At 36.7% G+C, this 19,441-nt stretch overlaps 1 protein-coding gene across 5 annotated transcripts in view; it reads left to right on the top strand.

Moving 5' to 3' along the window:
• The window catches only part of TMEM135 (transmembrane protein 135), a 343,152-nt gene that overhangs the window by 74,140 nt on the left and 249,571 nt on the right, over positions 1–19,441 (top strand). The gene's annotated exons all lie outside the window — the stretch shown is intronic.

Below are 19,441 nucleotides of genomic sequence, written 5' to 3'. Positions count from 1 at the left end.
GGGGTCGGAGTGTTTTGGGGGCGGCTGGAGTATGGGGGAGTTGCAAGGGGAGGATATCCAGTTCTTGCACGGGAGAAGGAGGAGGGGAATTAGAGGTTGAGCTGTCATCTGAATGCCTGTTGCTAGGAAGAGGATAGGTTCCCAACTTTTAGGATTAAGTTTAGGACACTTAAAAACGTGAATTCAGAGGCAACCGTTATTTTCCTCTGGCCTGCCTTGTGATGGAGAGGTATTTATAGGTCAGCGAGGCTATGAGAAGTACCTGCAATCGTTCATCATCTGATTTCCCCGGTTTTATTTTGCCTTTTTTTTTTTTTTTTTAAGTGAAGAAGGCATATTTGACCCTAAATCCCTGTGGCCTCAGATCTTGACTCAGTTTTGAGATGACAGGATTGTGATTTGGGGGTTTTGCAAGCATTTTTGCAAGTTCGCAGAACAGACTCCTGGGATGAGATTGTTTGTGGTGATTTAAAGGGTGATGCCAGTCTTTGAGTCAGTGAACTTGATTAGGACATCTGACTTTGTGTCTCCTAGTTCCTTCTGTTACAGAACTTTATGTATAGGGCAATTAATGGGGACTATTTGGCAATATTTATATGTAAAACTGACGACTATTAAAGATGTTCTTAAATGTTCTTGCCAAAATCTTTTTTCAATAACCTTATCCTTGATATTAAAGATTTATTATTAATTGGGCCATTGAAGTGCATTCTCTCATTTTCTTGCCTTACAGAGTTTGTGTCCTAAGAAGACAGAAATCATATTTTTGTATGTCTTCTAAAAGTTTCAATATTTAGCGGATGATCAATTATTATTACTCATTGAAGTAATTTAGATTTATGCCCTAATGTTCCTGAAAGTGTGTCATGGCTGTATCTGTAATACTACTTGAAAAGTCGGATTATTTATTTCAGAGATAACACAGAAGAAGGTGATACTTTGTCTGTGGTTGCAGACACCCATTTCATTTTTACTGTGTGGACTCAAATGTTAATGTTTGTTAGGAATCCCCTGAGGATTATGTTAAAATGGGGGTTCTGATTCATTAGGTCCTGGTGGGGCCTGAGTCTCTGCTTTCCTAACAGACTCCCAGGTAATGCTGATAGTGGGGGCTGCACTTTGAATAATAAAGATCTAGAGTAGAGGCCAATAATTATTACTGGAGCTAGATTTTTTTTTTTTGAGATGGAGTCTTGCTCTGTTGCCCAGACTGGAGTGCAGTGGCGTGATCTCTCACTGCAACCTCCACCTCTCGGGTTCAAGCAGTTGTCCTGCCTCAGCCCCGCAAGTGGCAAGTGGCTGAAATTACAGGCGTGAGCCACTGCGCCCAGCTAATTGTTTTATATTTTTAGTAGAGACGGGGTTTCACCATGTTGGCCAGGCTGGTTTCGAAATCCTGACCTCAAGTAATCTGCCCACCTCTGCCTCCCAAAGTGTTGGGATTACAAGCCTGAGGCACTGCACTGAGTCAGGAGCTGGTAATTTTTTCCTCGATTTTCTTTGACAAAGATTCATCTTTATCTGCTTTTCCACATTCATTGTGGCCAGTCTGTTTTTTTTTGGAGACAGAGTCTTGTTGCATTGCCATTCAGGCTGGAGTGTAGTGGCACAATCACAGCTCACTCTATAAGGCTCAGATTTGTAAAAATTAAAACATCTACAAACATTGAGCTCTTGATATACAACTATACAAAAGATTGTTCCTGTCCTCAGAGGATTATGATATAGGTGGGGAGAGAGTTTATGCTATCCACTTCTCCCTCTGAAAATCCATAGCAATTTTCATTCATTAATTCATTCACTTAACAAATATTCATTGAATGCCTAATACTTGCTATATCTATAGGCTAGATAATTTATGGGTTATATTCTATGATAGGGAAGCTCAAGGCAGCAACAGGAATGTAGGTTCTCCTACTCCAACAAGATGGGTTGGAGAGGTGTTTAGGAAAAAGGGTTGTGTTTTACTGTTATATCCCCAACCAGATTAAGTACTTATTGAGGGTAAATTTTCCATCTCATGTGGCCTTGTATCCTTTCATCTGTGTATTTGAAACTTTGGGTTGCTACTCATCGGTAGTTGTGAAATAAAATTAGTGGGAACTGAATAGCATTTTATTTTATATTAAGTGAAAGTGAAGAAAATAGAAAATGTTAGAGCACATTGCACATAATAAGGATAAACATTGTTTCGTGACAGTTTTGTTTCAGTTATCCATGTAGGTGTGGGTGGGGCTATTGGAGTATATAGCTGTTCTCTTTATAAGTGTTTGATAGTTAATGAAATGTATACCCCATGTATTAAGATGCAAGGTGGGTGTGGTGGAAAGAAGTTGGACTTTAAAAAGGGATCAGGCCAGGCCTGGTGGCTCATGCCTGTAATCCCGAAACAGAGGCCAATGTAGGTAGATCACCTGAAGTCAGGAGTTCAAGACTAGCCAGCCTGATCAACATGGTGAAACCCTGTCCCTACTAAAAATATAAAAGTTGCCAGGTGTGGTGGCGCATGCCTGTAATCCCAGCTACTTGGGAGGATGAGGCAGGAGAATTGCTTGAAACTGGGAGGTGGACGTTATAGTGAGCTAAGATTACGAGATTGCACTCCAGCCTGGGCAATAATAGCAAAAGTCTGTCTCAAAAAAAAGAAAAAGGGGATCAGGGATATCAGGATTTGAATCTCATCTCAGCTCTATCAATTACCAGCTATTTGACTTGGTACATGTTACTTTATCTTTCTTTTTGAGAATTAGATGAAATAATGCATTGATGTATCACATATTTTCTAGTTTATCATAGGTTTTGAATAGTTAGGCATATTCTTCTTCCTCCCTTCTCCAGTGGCACTTAAGAGGGAAGTTCATGGAAGACGGGTAGGGAAGGCTCCTTGAGGTAAGTGGCCCTTGACTTGTGCCTTGAGGATAAGGTGGCACAGACATTTATTTATGCAGTAGATATTTATAGAGTACCTATTCTTAATGGAGAGGAGGGAGGATACTGTAAATTGAGGCAGGTTTTGTAAGAGAAGCAATGCACACATTGTCTGTAAAAGAAGGTTTGCGTACAGGAGTTGTGAGCAATAACAACTTATACTTACTATGCGCTTAGTCCTTTATGTATTTTATCTTTGTTTTAATCCTTATTAAAAAAGGATTAAAAGGATTAATCCATCTAATTATCCCCATTTTATAGATAAGACAACTGATGTTTAGAGACATTAAGTGAGTCACAAGATTTAGAGCTAGTAAGGAAAAAGACAGGATTCAGTTCTTGTGGGTTTTTTTTTTTTGACTCAAAGTCAGACTGAAGGGCAGGCTAAAGGAACTGCTGAGAATTTCTGTGTGTGGGTGTGTGTGTGTGCTATTGAGGTTTTTTTTGAGCATAGGGGTTACAAGTACTAAATGATGCTTTCACATGCTAAACCTAGTAGCACTGGGAAGACTGGAGAGGACAAATTTTTGAGAAATTGATGTAGTAGATTCACTAAGTGGTGGAAAGAGAACTCCTCTGGAATCTCACTCTGCAATTTACTATCAATGTGATCTTCAGAAAAATTACTGAATCACATGGAGCTTCAGTCCCCTTGCTTTGCAGAAGATGATTGTACCCATTTTTTAAGGGCTGTTGGGAGGAGTTAATAGGATAATAGTGCATTAATTATGATCTGTTTCTTCCTGTTAAAACAGTGGGTTGTATTTAGACTAGCATAGTACCTCATTAAGTGCTTAATACGTGTCAAAATGATCGAAGGTATGAATGAATGAACTCATGAATAGTGCAGGAGTGAAGAGATATTTGGCAGGTCTGCCAGAGAAAATGAAAGCGCAGTTCTAGAGGCACATGAGCAGGACTTGGAGGCTAAGGATATTGGGGCAGGATGAGGACTTGTTTATACTTGTAGGTTGTCAAGTCAGATTGTTGTAGTTGCCATTATTGCTAGAAATGGAGAAGTTCTAAAGGCAAGCTGGTGTAGGGACCAACGGAGAACTTTCCCCTTGACCCTCCTAAGGTTCACCAAAGATCACTGACAGGAGGCAGATTGATTAATAGGAGAAGAGGCATGTACAAATTTATTTAACATGTATACATGGGAGCCTTCAGAATGAAGACCCCAAAATACAGGGGAAATGATCTATTTTTTATGCTTAGGTTTAACGAAGAATAGACAACTATGTAGAAATGTGATTGGACATTAAGGATATGATCTAATGCTAATAGACTTGATTGAGCAAGGAAGGCCTGTCTGTCTAGATTCTTCTTGGCCTCTCTGAGCATGCATTCTTTTCTTCTGGGGCAGGACCCTCTCTGGAATGGGGGCTTATGACCTACAGTCAAACAAAGTAGGTCAGATAGTTTTTTTATGGCCAGTTTTTACATGGAAAAGCAAAGGGAAAGTTGGTATATTTTAAGGTTTTATGGCTGGCTTTGGGGAAAATGGATTCTGTTTTTTATGACCTGCCTTGGGGAAGATTCTAGTTTCTAGGGCTAGTTCAGGGGAGAATGGGCCTAGGGGACAGAAGAGCAGAAGATCAGAGAAAAATTTCTGCTTCTAAGGCTGTTTCTGAGGACTTCATTTTGGAGTATTGTATTCTGAGCCCCAACATGAAGGAAGATTTTTATACAGAATATTTTCTGGAGCCTGTAAAAAGGGTCTTCTATGTCTGCCTTTCATCTGAAACATTATCATGTGTGCTGTACTCAACTGATTTCTTCATATCACATTTACTTTCTTGTTCTATGCATCTGCCCTCTTGCTTCTTTTAATCTTTATATCTGCAGTTGTTCTTAGTATTCACCTTCTACTGTTTAAACCATTTCAAAATATACATGTATGATTCCTTTTATTATAATAGTGAATCTTTGTTTTCATAATTTGTAAAGAACATCAACTCTCACTCATCAATTATTTCTGTAGTTTTTTTAAAAAACAGATTCTTATATGTTTTGTAGTATACGGTAACAATGTATGAATGTACCAAAAATATATTTTAGGTATTTATTTATTTATCTATTTATCTATTTATTTATTCTGAGATGGAGTTTCACTTTTGTTGCCCAGGCTGGAGTGCAATGATGTGATCTTGGCTCACTGCAGCCTCCGCCTCCTGGGTTCAAGCAATTCTCCTACCTCAGCCTTTGAGTAGCTGGGATTATAGGTGTGTGCTACCACACCCAGCTAATTTTGTATTTTTTACTAGAGACGGGGTTTCTCCATGTTGGTCAGGCTGGTCTCGAACTCCCAACCGCAGGTGATCTGCCCACCTCAGCCTTCCAAAGTGCTGGGATTACAGGTGTGAACCACCGCGCTTGGACATTTTATTTCTTGAATGTTAATTATTGCCACGTATTCTAAATAGGTGGTACCCCTTGCCACACACACATATACATGAAACAGTTATTAAACTGTTTAAGCCCTAGACTACCACTAAGATTAAGGAAAGCATAATGCCCTTGTTTTGTGCCAAATTTAGAATATACAGTTGTCCACTTGGGAGTATGGATTCTATGCTATTAAGATTCTTGGGTACCTTCCCTAAGAAAGAAAACTTGTTCTCTAATCTCAGATGGTTCTAAGACTAAGACCTTTCTTTTCCTAGGTGGTTTTCTTCAGAACCTCTAGATTAAGGTACTGACATTTACCTTTAGCTGAGTCCTAAGTAAAATCTTTTGCATTTTTGGGAGGGGATGACTTAAACACCAGTATATTTGTTGACCTTCAGATGTTTAGGCTCTTCAGTGGATGAACATATTTACTCAATATTTACTCCCTTTGAACCATATAATCTAAGAAATCTCTTAGGTTACAAAGGATCAGTTAATCATCTCTAGGCTCTGAATAAACATTTAAGCCAGAGTTGGAATTTCTAGGAATAAAAAACAATTTATGAACAGTCTTATTGGTTGCTAAAGGCTTGAAAACCACTGATTGAAGAAATCAGTTCAGTGATACAGACTGAGTGTTTAAAGGCAGTGAGTGGTTTAGCAGGTTTTCTAGAGACTACAAGGCCAGCAATAAGAGTATAAAAAGTTTTTGGTAATAGGCATTTGTTTTTATTTTTGGCTTAAAAAAACAACAACAACAAGAAATCCTGAGGTCATTAAAGAATGCAAACTACTGAGATATCTGTCTGGATTGTCTGAGTTTGGAGACCATGGAATTGTAAATCTCTGCATAATCCCCCTTTGATTTTTGCTAGAGACCTTGTTTATGGGGTTATAAATAAGGGACTCACTTTATCTTTCTATTCAATAACTGAGTGATTTTTACATAATTTGTTATTATCCCTTTGGAGATACAAGTCATTCGGTCTTTTTTTCTTTTAAGCGAACAATTGAATGATGGATTTTCCTGTTTATTAATGTGACATTTTGGGTTTGTTGAAGTTGTTTTTACTTGTGACTTCTTGTTATTCTTCGGCTGCTCTCTTTTGAGTACAAATTACAGCTTCTAGCATATCACTTCCAGTTGAGAGGTGAGGACTTAATATTGCAGTAAACACTTTCTCAACTCACTGTTTTCTGTAGCAGCTAACTCTAAGTAGAGCAGGCTAAATCTGGTTTATCATTATTTGCCTCTTAGTTGTGGTGGATCAGGTTTAAAAATGCATATTGGTAGAAAGAGATCCACCTGGAGGAATGAGGGAAGTCAATTCTTTACTAATAATTCCTCTGGTAACAGATTTTTCATCAGATTGCTTTCATATCCAACTCATTAGTTGGTTTTATTGTGATACAGATTAGTTTGACTAATCAGGCCTTTTATTCATGTTTTAAAAAACTATATACAGCTGAACTTTTTGACTCTTAAAAAACTTTCAGTTGTATAGGAGAGCTTCGGAAAACAAAACAAAACAAGAAACAAAACAAAAAAAAACTTTCCGTTATTTGCCAATAAATACCGATGAAATATATGATGAAGGGGAGACTGTGAGATTTGATGAGATTAAGTAATATCTGAACCTAGACTATTGGTATTGGAATATTTGTCCCCTGTTTGTTTGCCAAGTATTTACTGAGTCTGCTATTTGCAAGGTGCTGTTATGGCAGCTGTGTGCTATGTGGTATGGTGAGGAATAAAATGAATGAGACATACCTCTTACATTGAGTTTATAATTTAGGAGGGGAGATTAGGCACATATACTCCTATAATACAAATTCATTGAGATAAACGCCATAAGGTACAGATAAAATAAAACTAAAAGTTGCCAACAGGGATCGTATGCTTTAAGTTGTTTTATAAAACTTAATCTGACAATGGCATATGGAACTGTTAGATTAGCAATGTAACTCAGGGCATGGTGGCTTCTGCCTGTAATCCCAGCATTTTGGGAACTGAGGCCAGAGGATCACTTGAGGTCAGGAGTTTGAGACCAACCTGGTCAACATGCTGAAATCCCTCCCTTATTACAAATACAGAAACTAGCCAGTGTAGTGGTGGGCATTTGTAATCCCAGCTACTTGGGAGATTGAGGTAGGAGAATCGCTTGAACCCCAGAGGCAGAAGTTGTACCTGGGAGGCAGAGGTTGCAATGAGCTGAGATCTTGGCTCTCCATCCTGGACGAGAGAGACTGTGTCTCTAAAAACAAACAAATAAACAAGCAACAACAACAAAATAACCCCAGTAACTCAGATGAAATGATGTAAGGTAGAAGAATGAAACAAAGCCGTAAGATTTTAAGCCTTGCTTATTGGGATACGTAGAAGGTACTGCTGTGGAAAAAATATTTTCCGTGAAACATACTGGCTTGCTTTGGGGCATATTGAATTTTAGTTACTAGTGCAATATAGAAGTGGAGAATGACCATGAGGCATTGAGAAATGCAGGGCTGCTGTTATAGAGAGAAACTGAGGCTAGATATTTAGATTTAGGTGTCATAATCATCAAGATGAAAGTTGAAGCTATGATTATGGGTTAGGTCAGCAAGAGAGAGAGTTTAGAAAGAGAAGACAACCTGGAAAATGCTTATAGTTGGAGCAGGGGAAAAGAAAGAAGCAGACAGAGCTGTATGAAGAGATTGAGGTGATAGTGTTACTGAGTCTTCAGGTAAATGAGTTTTGGGAGGTATTCTAAGAGATGGGAAGAGCATGGGCTTGAATCTTAGTCCTGCCACTTACCAGCTTTGTGACCTTGAGCAAAGTTCTTAACATTTGTGAACCTCAATGTACTCATCTATAAAATGAGGATAAAATACTTATCTATTATCCTTTAAAAATGCATATCAGCTTTTGTTATTCCTCTGCCCATAACTCTCCAAGGGCTTTTCAATGTAAGACAATGTGAAATCCTCACCATGGTCTTCAGAGCCTTATGTGGTCTGTCTGTTGCTTGTTGAATTACATTTCATGACATTTTCTTCTTTGCTTTTTCACCTCGATTCAAATTTAATCACACTATTTAATATTTTGAGTCTATGTTTTATGTAATTTACAACAGAGAGCTCTTGATTTCTAGGGAATATCTTAAATTGTACAACAGCCAGTGTGTTTAAAAAAATGAGTATTTTTATGGAATACATAAAAGGTAACTCATTTTATGAGTTATGATTTTGAGAAAAAAATTTGTGCCTCAATTTGTACATAAACAGTGTATATATGGATCCTCTCTTTTATTGATTATGGAAAAGACGACATGGATTGAAAGGCTGGAACGCAGACTTACTTTGTGTAAATCTTTATAAGCTTTGGAAATGAAAAATGTGGTAAGACCTTGACAATAGATTGATCATTTGCTTATTATCAGATTAGTTATTGAGTACTTAGGTGATAGGTGGTAATTAGGGAAGGGGAGTTAATTGAAGTGACTGCTTGACAAATAATAAAACATTTTAAAGAATGTCTTTTTAAAATGTCAGTACAATTTCTTATAAACAGTTACTTCCACTACTTTTATAGTACAGTGAATGTGAAATATCTTTTCATCCCCAAGGACTTAAACTGGGCGCATAGAAAGGCTAATAGTGGTTGAGCTTTGATGGTTAAGGGTCTTAGAATATTTTAGATTTTTTATTCTTCCATTATCATAGTATAGTAGATAATATAGTACTGTATTAAAGACTTAATTTGAATCTGTATTGACTAGGTTAAACTTTTAATTTGCCTTTTAATTAATCACTGATCTTAGTTTTTTTTCTACTCATTGATATGCTCTTAAGCAATGTTGTAATTGAGGTTTGTGTATTTTTTCCTTCATATAATAGATGAATCTGTTTTATCTTTGGATACTAGGAATATAGTTAATAAGTATTGTTAGTGAGTCTGAATAATTAATGAGTCAAGTTAGTATGGTGAATTGATCTTACATACCATATATGAGGCTCTGTCTTCCTCATAATTATACTTGAGAGGAATCAGTAATTGAAATAAATAGGCCAGGTGCGGTGGTACACGCCTGTAATCCCAGCACTTTGGGAGGCCAAGGTGAGTGGATCGCCTGAGGTTAGGAGTTTGAGACCAGCCTGGCCAACATGGTGAAACATTGTTTCTACTAAAAATATAAAAATTACCTGGGCATGGTGGTGGGCACCTGGAATCTCAGCTACTTGGGAGGCTGAGGCAGGAGAATTGCTTGAACCCAGGAGGTGGAGGTTGCAGTGAGCCGAAATCACACCGCTGTACTCCAGCCTGGGTGACAGAGCAAGCTCCATCTCAAAAAAAGAAAAGAAAAGAAAAGTATTTAGTAAAATGCACCTTAAATAATTTACATGTGAAAGAAAAGTATTAAAGAAGAGTGCTAAATCAAGTATCATCCGATTGGAGCAAGTTCCTTTTATAAGAATGCTGAATGTTTTCAACTTACGGTCATTTATTTTATATAGCCTTTTGACTCATTAGATTTGTCAGGTTGCTTTGGTTTCTTGATTCTTACTTGATCTTGGGGGTTTGGATTGTGATTAATTCACTTTGGGAGTTTCCTTAAAAGATTCTGCACCTATTGGCAGTGATGAAGGAAGGCTTGTTTTGATTAGCTTCAATTTTTAAGCCTTGAAAGAAATAGAAATAGACATGGGATCTGCTTTTTAGACCTGCATGTCAGACACTTGCAAGCACAGGAGGCACTGAATTAACCAGGACTAGCCTGAATTTCAGTGTGCCCCTGACTGCATTTAGAGCCCATGGAGTGTAGTATAACTGTTTTTACTCTGAATCTAAATTTCCTTTCATTGTCTCTTTTCTACCCTTATTTCGTTCATCAAATATTACATGTAACCTATAATAAGTGAGAAATACTGCAGTGAGGAGAACCTGGAAGTTAACAGCGCAGGGGGAAGATAAACTTAAATACACATGAAATTATCTGTGATAAGTGCTATTAAGAAGACATACAGAGTGTTACTAGGCTGTGTTACAAGAGGATCCATTCTGGTGTAGAAGGTTTGGGAAGCCTTTCCTAAGGAAGTGACATGGTGATTATATAAATATAATGAAGTGAACGTATGTTAGGTTTAACATTTATGGGACAAAAACCAAATTTTAATGTGAAGAAATCAAGAGAAATAAGGAGCAATTACTTTATAGAAAGAGAGTTTATTTGACAGTTTCACAAATCCAATACTGTGGTTGAGAATTTGGCCTTTACTTAACTTGAAGGCAAAAGCAGTAAGAAAACTTCACTGCCTACAAATACTTCAGTTAACAGATGCTCTGAATCTGAAGCTTCCTTTTAATAAAATCTATGTTTTAAATTATAGTAGTCAGAAATTTTCAATTACAAATGTTAGAAAAACTATTCTGAACAACTTCTCTTTGTCTTCCCCCACTTAAAGGTAAGTTGAGATTGTTTTAGACAAAATTGTGAAGTCTGAGAAGTTAAACATCTTTTTTTTTGAGATGGAGTTTTGCTCTTGTTGCCCAGACTGGAGTGCAACAGTGCAGTCTTGGCTCACGGCAGCCTCTGCCTCCTGGGTTCAAGTGATTTTTCCTGCCTAAGCCTCCCAAGTAGCTGGGATTACAAGTGTGAGCCACCGTGCTTTGCTAATTTTGTATTTTCATAAGAGACAGGATTTCACCATGTTGATAAGGCTATTCTTGAAGTCCTGATGTCACGTGATCCACCTGCTTCTGTTACAGGAAAGGGATCTGTATTTAGACCCCAAGAGAGAGCTCTTGGATTTCTTGCAAGAAAGAATTTAGTGCAAGTCCGCAGTGCAAAGCAAAAGCAAATTTATTAAGAAATTAAAGTGGTGAAAGAACAGCTACTCCATAGACAGAGTAGGATGCTCCTGAATGTAAGAAGAGAATCACTTCCACCCTAGGTATAATGCTTATATATATGGGGAGATGTGCTCTGCTACAAGGGTTTGTGATAAAGGATTAATTTTCTTAATTACAATATTTTGCAAGAATTGGTATTATAATTGTTAAAGCAAAATTAGGAATGCCTTTGTTATTCAGCCATCAGGATATCTGGGCATTCCCAAGTCTGGGTCTGTTTAGGAAACATTATTAATTTGTTCCCTTAACTGTAAACATCTAGAGGCTAGGAATGCCTAATTTTCTGAGAATGCAGCCCAGCACATCTCAGATTCATTTTCCTAGCTTTCACTCAAAATGGAATTTCTCTGGCTCACATATCTCTAACACCTTGGCCTCCCAAAGTGCTGGGATTACAGGCGTGAGTCACCACACTTGGCCAAGCATCCTTTTAAAGCTTTCTTTTTTTCCAATGGTTAAATTTCATGATTAGATTTCTGGTTCAAGTAGGTGGTTAGGGTTACCCTATCAAAGAATAGTAAAGGATTTTATATTCATCAAATGGTTGATGGACTGATTATTATACTTTAATATGAGTGAGTTGAAGTATACTTTAAATCTTTTAGCATTGGCTTAATCATCTTTTTAATGGAATTTATGTGTCAACAAATAGTGAGGCAGTTGTTATTTTTTAGTCAAGATAGTTACTGTTATCTGTGATTTCTTCTCTTTCTTAAATCATCCTTACTTTCTGGTCTTGAACTCTTAGTGTTCATGAGTTCTGTTGAAAGGGTTCAATTCATTGCCCATTATTCACTCGGTTTATCACCCAATATTCTTATGGGAGAGACTGCAACAAATATACGTACTTCCTATTTTTCATCTGAATATTCTTGTTCAATTAGAAATGTATTAGATTTTTTTCTATTAATTGAAGTATTTCACATTAGAGTCTATGATATTTGTACTTAAGTATGCAGAAGATGGCAGGTTATGAAAGAGTGTTTTGGTTTAAAGTTGTTGTGCTGCATGTAAGTTACATCACTGAAAGTTGAAGTGACAGGTATGTGTTTTCAAGACTGTCCCTATATTATAAAAATACTAGTATTACTCAGTTTTGAACATGGGTATAATGTTTGCAGGGTTCAGTCTGAGTCTTGTTCCTGATCATATTTTGTTTCAGTATTGTAACTTAAGTATATTTTTATGTTTATCTTGAAAGCCTGTCTCAACTATTACATAAAAATTTTTAAATGTAGGAGAGGAAGGCTATTTCAGGTAGGGTATGTAGTAAGGCTTAATGATCATCACTAAAGTTTGATGGTATGGTTTTCATTATAGGGAGGCTTTACAGTGTAATAGTTATGGAAAACTTTTGAAGATTGCCTGTATCTTCTCACATATATTATTAACAAGTTGCCCTAGTTTTTTGGCTTGTTTTGTTTTTAATAAGCTGGTTGGTTGTCTCTGTTGAGGCAGCATGGTGTAATGCACTGGGTGTGAGTAACAAGATCTGAGTTTTTGTTTTGCTTTCCGATTTATGATGCGATTTCTTCATTTATAAACAAAAGAGAATCTTGCCTTAACAACTTCATGGCTTTCTATGGTAATCATATGAGATAGTGCACATATAAAAACTGTAAGAAGATAGGTAAATATTGCTGTATGATACTGGTTTCTTGTCATTTTGTTAGAGTTATTTATATTTGCCTTTTGTAGCTTATGTTTCTAACATTAAAAATAAAGATGTTGGAAACAATTCAGATTTAGCTTATTAGAATTCTTCAAAGAAATGGAAGCCTCGTTTGTGTTTGTGTGTGTATGTGTGTGTGTGTAAAATAAGGAATTGATTCACAATTTTGGAGGCTTAATAAGTGCCAAGATCTGCAGTTGGCATGCTGGAGACCCAGAGAGCCAACGTGTAATTCCAGTCTGAGTCCAAAGGTCTGAGTACTAGAAGAGAAAAAGGTGTGAGTTCCAGTCCAAAAGCCAGCAGGCTGTAGACCAAGAACTGATGTTTCAGTCAGGTCTGAAGGTAGGAAAATACCAGTATCCTAGCTCAAGAAATCACACAGGAGGAGTTTGTATTTTGTTCTCTTCAAGTCTTTAACTGTGGGGATGAAGCCTACTCACATTAGGAAGGGCAATATGTTTTTCTCAGCCTACTGATTCAAATGTTAATCTCATCTAGAAGCACTCTCATAGACATACCCAGAATAATAATTTGACCAAATGTCTAGGCATTCATTGGCCCAGTCAGGTTAATACATAAAATTATACATGGTATGGTATGCAGGAAAATTTGTTTGTTGCAACAAGTAATTCTACTTCCTTTGTTATGCTATTTTTTTTAAGACAGTCTTGCACTGTCGCCCAGGCTGGAGTGCAGTGGCCCAATCTTGGTTTGCTGCAATCTCTGCTTTCTGAGTTCAAGTGATTCTCTTGCTTCAGCCTCCTGAGTTTCTGGAATTATAGAGTGTACCACCACACCCAGTTAATTTTTTATATTTTTAGTAGAGATAGGGTTTTGCTATGTTGGCCAGACTGGTCTTGAACTCCTGGTCTCAGGTGATCCACCTGCCTCAGCATCCCAAGGTGCTGGAATTATAGGCATGAGCCACCACACTTGACCTTTCCTGGATATTCTGATTCCCACAGACAGAAATCTCTTCTAAACACATAATGAATCAAACCTGCACAACACAAAAAGGAATTGGGGTTGGAGCAGGAAGCAATTATGCAGAGTGAAGGAAATGAGCATTTTCAAAGTGCCTACTATGTGCTGGTTACTCTGCTAAATACTTTATATTTGTTATCTGATTTATTAAAAAATACCTATAAATAGATCTTGGACAAGGAAGGAGGAGGGTAAAGTTAACTGCACAGCTGGTTGTTTTCTGCTCTCTTCTATTGGAATTAATTCTTTTATTTGCTGATTTAGTGTTGTGAATGCTGTGTTTCCATCTTTCCTCTTTATTTTTTTGTAGACTGGAAATGTAATTTCTAGCCCCTAAGTCATCATGGGTGCCTTGTGTAGTCTTTACGCAGGTTAGATCACCAAATTTCTGAATAGTCAGGTTATTTTTATATGATAGTTGTAGTTTCCCTGTGTTTTTGTGTTTTTCTCTGAGAATAGGCAATCTGAACTTCTGTGGGAGCTTGGAAATGACAGGTTTAAATTTATAACATGCAGCATAGATAAGTGATAATTCTCCTTATGTAGGATGTGTTTGGACTTCCACATCAATTTGTAGTTAAGAACCACTTGCCTGACTTCAATCCCTGCTCTTCCTCTGTCAGTTATGTCACTTTGGGTAACTTTATCTCTTTGTACTAAGTTTTTTCTGTCTCTAAAATGGGGATAATAAAATCATTCCCATGAAAATCATGTCCCATAAAACGAGGAGCTAGAAATCTAAAGAGCACCTAAACAAGGAGTTTTCAAAGAAATAGTTGTAGGGTTAAGATTGTTATGAAAATTAAATGAGTTGACATTTGTATGATGTATATGATGGTGGCTGGCACAAGTGCTATATAAGCACTTTTTGAAAATAAAATAAAAATTCTGGTACTAACATATTAAAAATATATAAATTCATTATGCTCTTTCCTTTAAAGCAGTTGTTCTTACTCAATAAGGGGCACAATTTTATCTCCTAGGAGATAAAATTTAACAATGTCTCTAGGCATTTTTGGTTATCACAGCTGGAGGGATTCTATTGGCATTTGGAAAGTAGAGGGCAGGGATGCTGCTAAACGTCCTACAGTGCATAGGACAGCCCTGGACAACAGATGATCTGGCCCAAAATGACAATAGTGCCAAGTTTGAGAAACCCTATTTTAAAGAAATCATTATTTCCTAGAGGTTACTTTAAGAAAGATTAAATAGATACAACATAAAATTGACCCTTACTGCAAACTATTTAATTTTCCAAAGAAACTAGATTTCTCATACTATCACACCCTTTAGAAATGTATTATTCACAGCTTCTAAGTGATAGAGTAAGGATACAATCTCCAAACCCATTCTCTTTGCACTGAGCTATATGGCATTCTAACTTCTTTTATGTGTGAAGGGATGGGGTCCTGATTTTCTTACATCTTTCCATTTCAAATAATAGTCAGTTATAAAAATATGAAATAATCTGATGCAAAATACATGGACCAGGAAAAAAATCAGGAGGAGCTTTATCCTTGGTGATTTAGACCTGATTCTTAGTGAAAATAATTTAGAGATAATCCAGAGGATATTTAATTCAAATGATAGAGTAACCAAACCATTAAATAAAAATATAGGTATGCTTAACATTGTGGTATAGTGTGATGAGAGCATCTGTGGACTCTGGCGCCAGCGCTCTCAGCTCCACCACTTACTCACTATAACACCTTGGACAAGCCACTTAACCTCTTTGTACCTCAACTTCCTCATCTAAAAACAGCAATGTAACACTCATACCTCCTCAGGTTATGGGGGTGGAGGAATTACCTGAGCTAAATAACTATACAGTTCTTAAAACAGATCTGACTCATAATAAGCACTGCTACTACTGTGCCATGATCTTGCAGTGATTATTTGGGATTGATATTGAAAAGATGGCATTTTATTCCCTTGAAAGAATATTATTCATAGTCTGTATTTACGTAATCTCAAGCCATGCCTAAACTTGTACAATCAGAAGTAGCCTACAGTCACCTAAAGTTGTATTATACATCTCCAATAAAGGAGACAAAATTCAACTAGTAACAAAATTATAGGCATGCTTCTTATAGTTCCATTTCAGGATCCCTTACCCTCCCTGATTCCGACGTTTCACAGCCAGTTGTCACACAGTCTCCTCTTCTATCCATGTCAGCCTAGGAGCGCCTCTCCCTGGTATGCTTGCTTCAGCTTCTCGTCTGTGTTTCACAAACAGCCCATGGGTCATTTCCTCATCTTTTTAAGATAAAAGAATGATAGTACTGTATATTCAAAGTTCACAAATACCCACCTTTAAGATTTTGGAATTGTCATTTTATTCCATTTTATATTCATATTAAAATTTATGTATATCTCTTAGACATTTTGCTAAATTAAATATTATGCAAAGTTGTCCATAATGTTCTCAATAATTGCTAATATGATAGTAATCTGTGTCATGTAAAGTTTGTTTGGCAGGTTATACAGATTTGTTTTTTATACCATCTCCTCGTAAAATAAAAGAAATTGATGATCTCTCTGGATTCACTGCGCAAAAAAAAAAAAAAAAAAGAAATGTATTATTCTAGAAGAGTTTAATGGTTGAGTTCTGAGGCTCACAATGACTACTAATTTAGAGTTTGGTACTAATAAGGCTAAGATCATAGACCAGCTCCTTTGAGGGCCAATTAGCTTTATTCTAATCCATGGCCATAAAGTGCAAACCCGATACAAGTCATCCATCTCTATGGCAAATGTATAGCATTAATCACATGGGGAAAGAGACGAGAATAACAAGGGAATGTATATAGAGGATTTTTGATAGTGACAACCTTATGAAGAGGTACTTCTAAATTGGATGTTCGACCGTATAATTTTGTATCACCTTCAGTCTATGCCTGTTGTATTAGTTAGGTTGGTCTCCATACTTGCATTTCATCACCTCGGCTTAATGCTACCTCTGCCTTTTGAATCATGGCTGGAATGTTTGTGAAGATATTCATATATATATTTCTTTACTGAGACGGAGTTTTGCTCTTGTTGCCCAGGCTAGAGTGCAATGACACTATCTCAGCTCACCACAACTTCTGCCTCCTGGGTTCAAGTGATTCTCCTGCCTCAGCCTCCCAAGTAGCTGGAATTATAGGGATGTACCATTATGCCCAGCTAAATTTGTATTTTTAGTAGAGACGGGGTTTCACCATGTTGCTTAGATTGGTCTTGAGCTTAGGTGATCCGCCTGCTTTGGTCTTCCAAAGGGCTGGGATTACAGGTGTGAGCCACCACGCCTGGCCTCGCTTTTTTTTCTTCCTGGATACTTTGTTGTTTTATAACTTTCAAATGTAGGTACATGATTTATTTCAAATTATTTTTTGTGTAGAGTTTGAGGTAGGTCAAAGTACATTCCCCTCCCCCCTGCACAGATGTCCAATTCTTTCAAAATCATTTATTTTTTAAAAATTACATAATTTAGAATAGAAAAAAATGAACGCTTTGTGTTATTTAATTTTACCTCTTTATTTAATAAATGAGGAGATTGAAATCTAAAGAGCATCTAAACAAGGATTTTTTCATACAAGTAGTTATAAGATTAAGATTAAAAGTAAAATCTCTTAATTATATTATGCTGATTGTGTCTATTCCCTGTTGAGATTTGTTTCTATGATAATTAATCCTTCTTTCTCACACTTGTTTTCCTCACCCCAATAGTGTAAATTGTAACATATATTTATTGTAGAAAGACTGGAACATATCCAAAAGTGAAAAGAAAATAATTAAAATAATCTATTATCAACCATTAAGAGATAACCAATGTATAACATTCTAGTGTTTGTTCTATAGAGAATATAGAGAAATATAGATTCATTACAAATTATATTTTTGTAATCTGTCTTTTCACTTTATATATTTTGATTCATTTTCCCAGGTCATTAAATAGTCTTCTAAAATCAGACAGATAACTGTAGTTGTATGATGTGCTTTTTTTTACCTAAATCTTTATATGCATGTTTGAAAAATTCATAAGAAATTAATGAATGGGGAATTATTTGGTCAAAGCATATGAACATTACAAAGTCTTTGATTATAAAATGTGATTTTCTGAAGGTATCTGATGATTTTATACATGAATGCAAGTGCTATTGTAATTACTACATGGCTAACACAATTACTGGTATGTTACTTGCTTAGATTAGTGCTTCCTAGCCTTTTTTATGCTGTAATATCCTGTGTTTTACATAGAAAATGATAAAAATATGTGGCACACTGGAGAAAACAGAGGTGTTGGTCACCCTGCCTTGTTACCTTGTGTCTGGCTTGGCAAACTAGACTACTGAGAGGGTCAGTATTTTAGCCACTTGTGAACCTTGGTTAGAAGCTCTGGGTTACAGCAAAGTGATGATAATAAGGTACTAGGTTATTTTCTGTGTCTTGCGTTGGATATTTCCCATTTCTCACAATATACTATACAGTTTGGTTTATCAATATGGTAAATATGTATAATTTATGTACTTTACTGTTAATGGGCATTTAGGTTGTTACAGTATTTGTAATTACCGACAATGCTATAAATGTCTTTTGGTAGATATAAGAACTTATTTCTTTTGAGTAAATACCTGGGAGTGGAATTGTTGGGTTATGGGGTAGGTACACATTTAATTAGATACTATCAAAACGATTTTCCAAAGTGACCACAATTTTACATTGTCATGAGCAATATATGAGAATCCTAAAGCTCCAGACTGTATCAGAATTGCAGTTGCTGTACATTCCCACCATCACTTACTATATTATCATGTTTTTGCATGTTAGCCATTATAATGTGTGCATAGTGGTATTTACTTCCTTAATGACTCATGGTGCTGGGAGCTTCTTATATGCCTGTTGGTTGTGTGAATATCTCCCTTTTTTTTAAAAAAATAAAACAAAGTATCAAACTATTTTATTTTGAGATAATTGTAGATTCCCATGCAGTTATAAGAAGTAATAGAGAGATTCAGCGAACTCTTTATCTAGTTTCACCTAATTGTTTCATCTTGCAAAATAGTAGTTTAATATCCCAACAACAATATTGCCATTGATACAGTCAAAATACACAACATTTCCATCACCTGAACTATCCGTAATGTTGCCAAGTATAGCTATACTCACATCTTTTCCACTTCCCCACTTTCCCATAATCCCTGACAACCACTAAGTTATTTATTTATATAATTTTGTAATTTCAAGAATGTTATTGAGACCGGGTGTGGTGGCTCATACCGCTAATCCCAGAGTCTGAGGCAGGCTAAGGTCAGGAGTTCAAGACCAGCCTGGCCATCATGGCGAAACCCCATCTCTACCAAAAATACAAAAAATTAGCTGGGCATGATGGTGGGTGCCTATAATACCAGCTACTTGGGATGCTGAGGAAGGGAGAATCCCTTGAACCCAGGAGGTGGAGGTTGTGTGAGTCTAGATTGCACCATTGCACTCCAGCCTAGGCAAGAGTGAGACTGTCTTAAAAAAAAAAAAAAAAAAGAATGTTATACAAATGGAATCAAACAGTGTGTGTAGCTTTAGGATTAGCTTCCCTGCGC

The sequence above is a fragment of the Callithrix jacchus genome, chromosome 10 (assembly GCF_049354715.1).
Source record: "Callithrix jacchus isolate 240 chromosome 10, calJac240_pri, whole genome shotgun sequence".
Classification (NCBI taxonomy): Eukaryota; Metazoa; Chordata; class Mammalia; order Primates; family Cebidae; genus Callithrix; species Callithrix jacchus.
The sequence above is the reverse complement of the archived record's forward strand: the minus strand, read 5'-3'. Positions and strand labels throughout refer to the sequence as shown.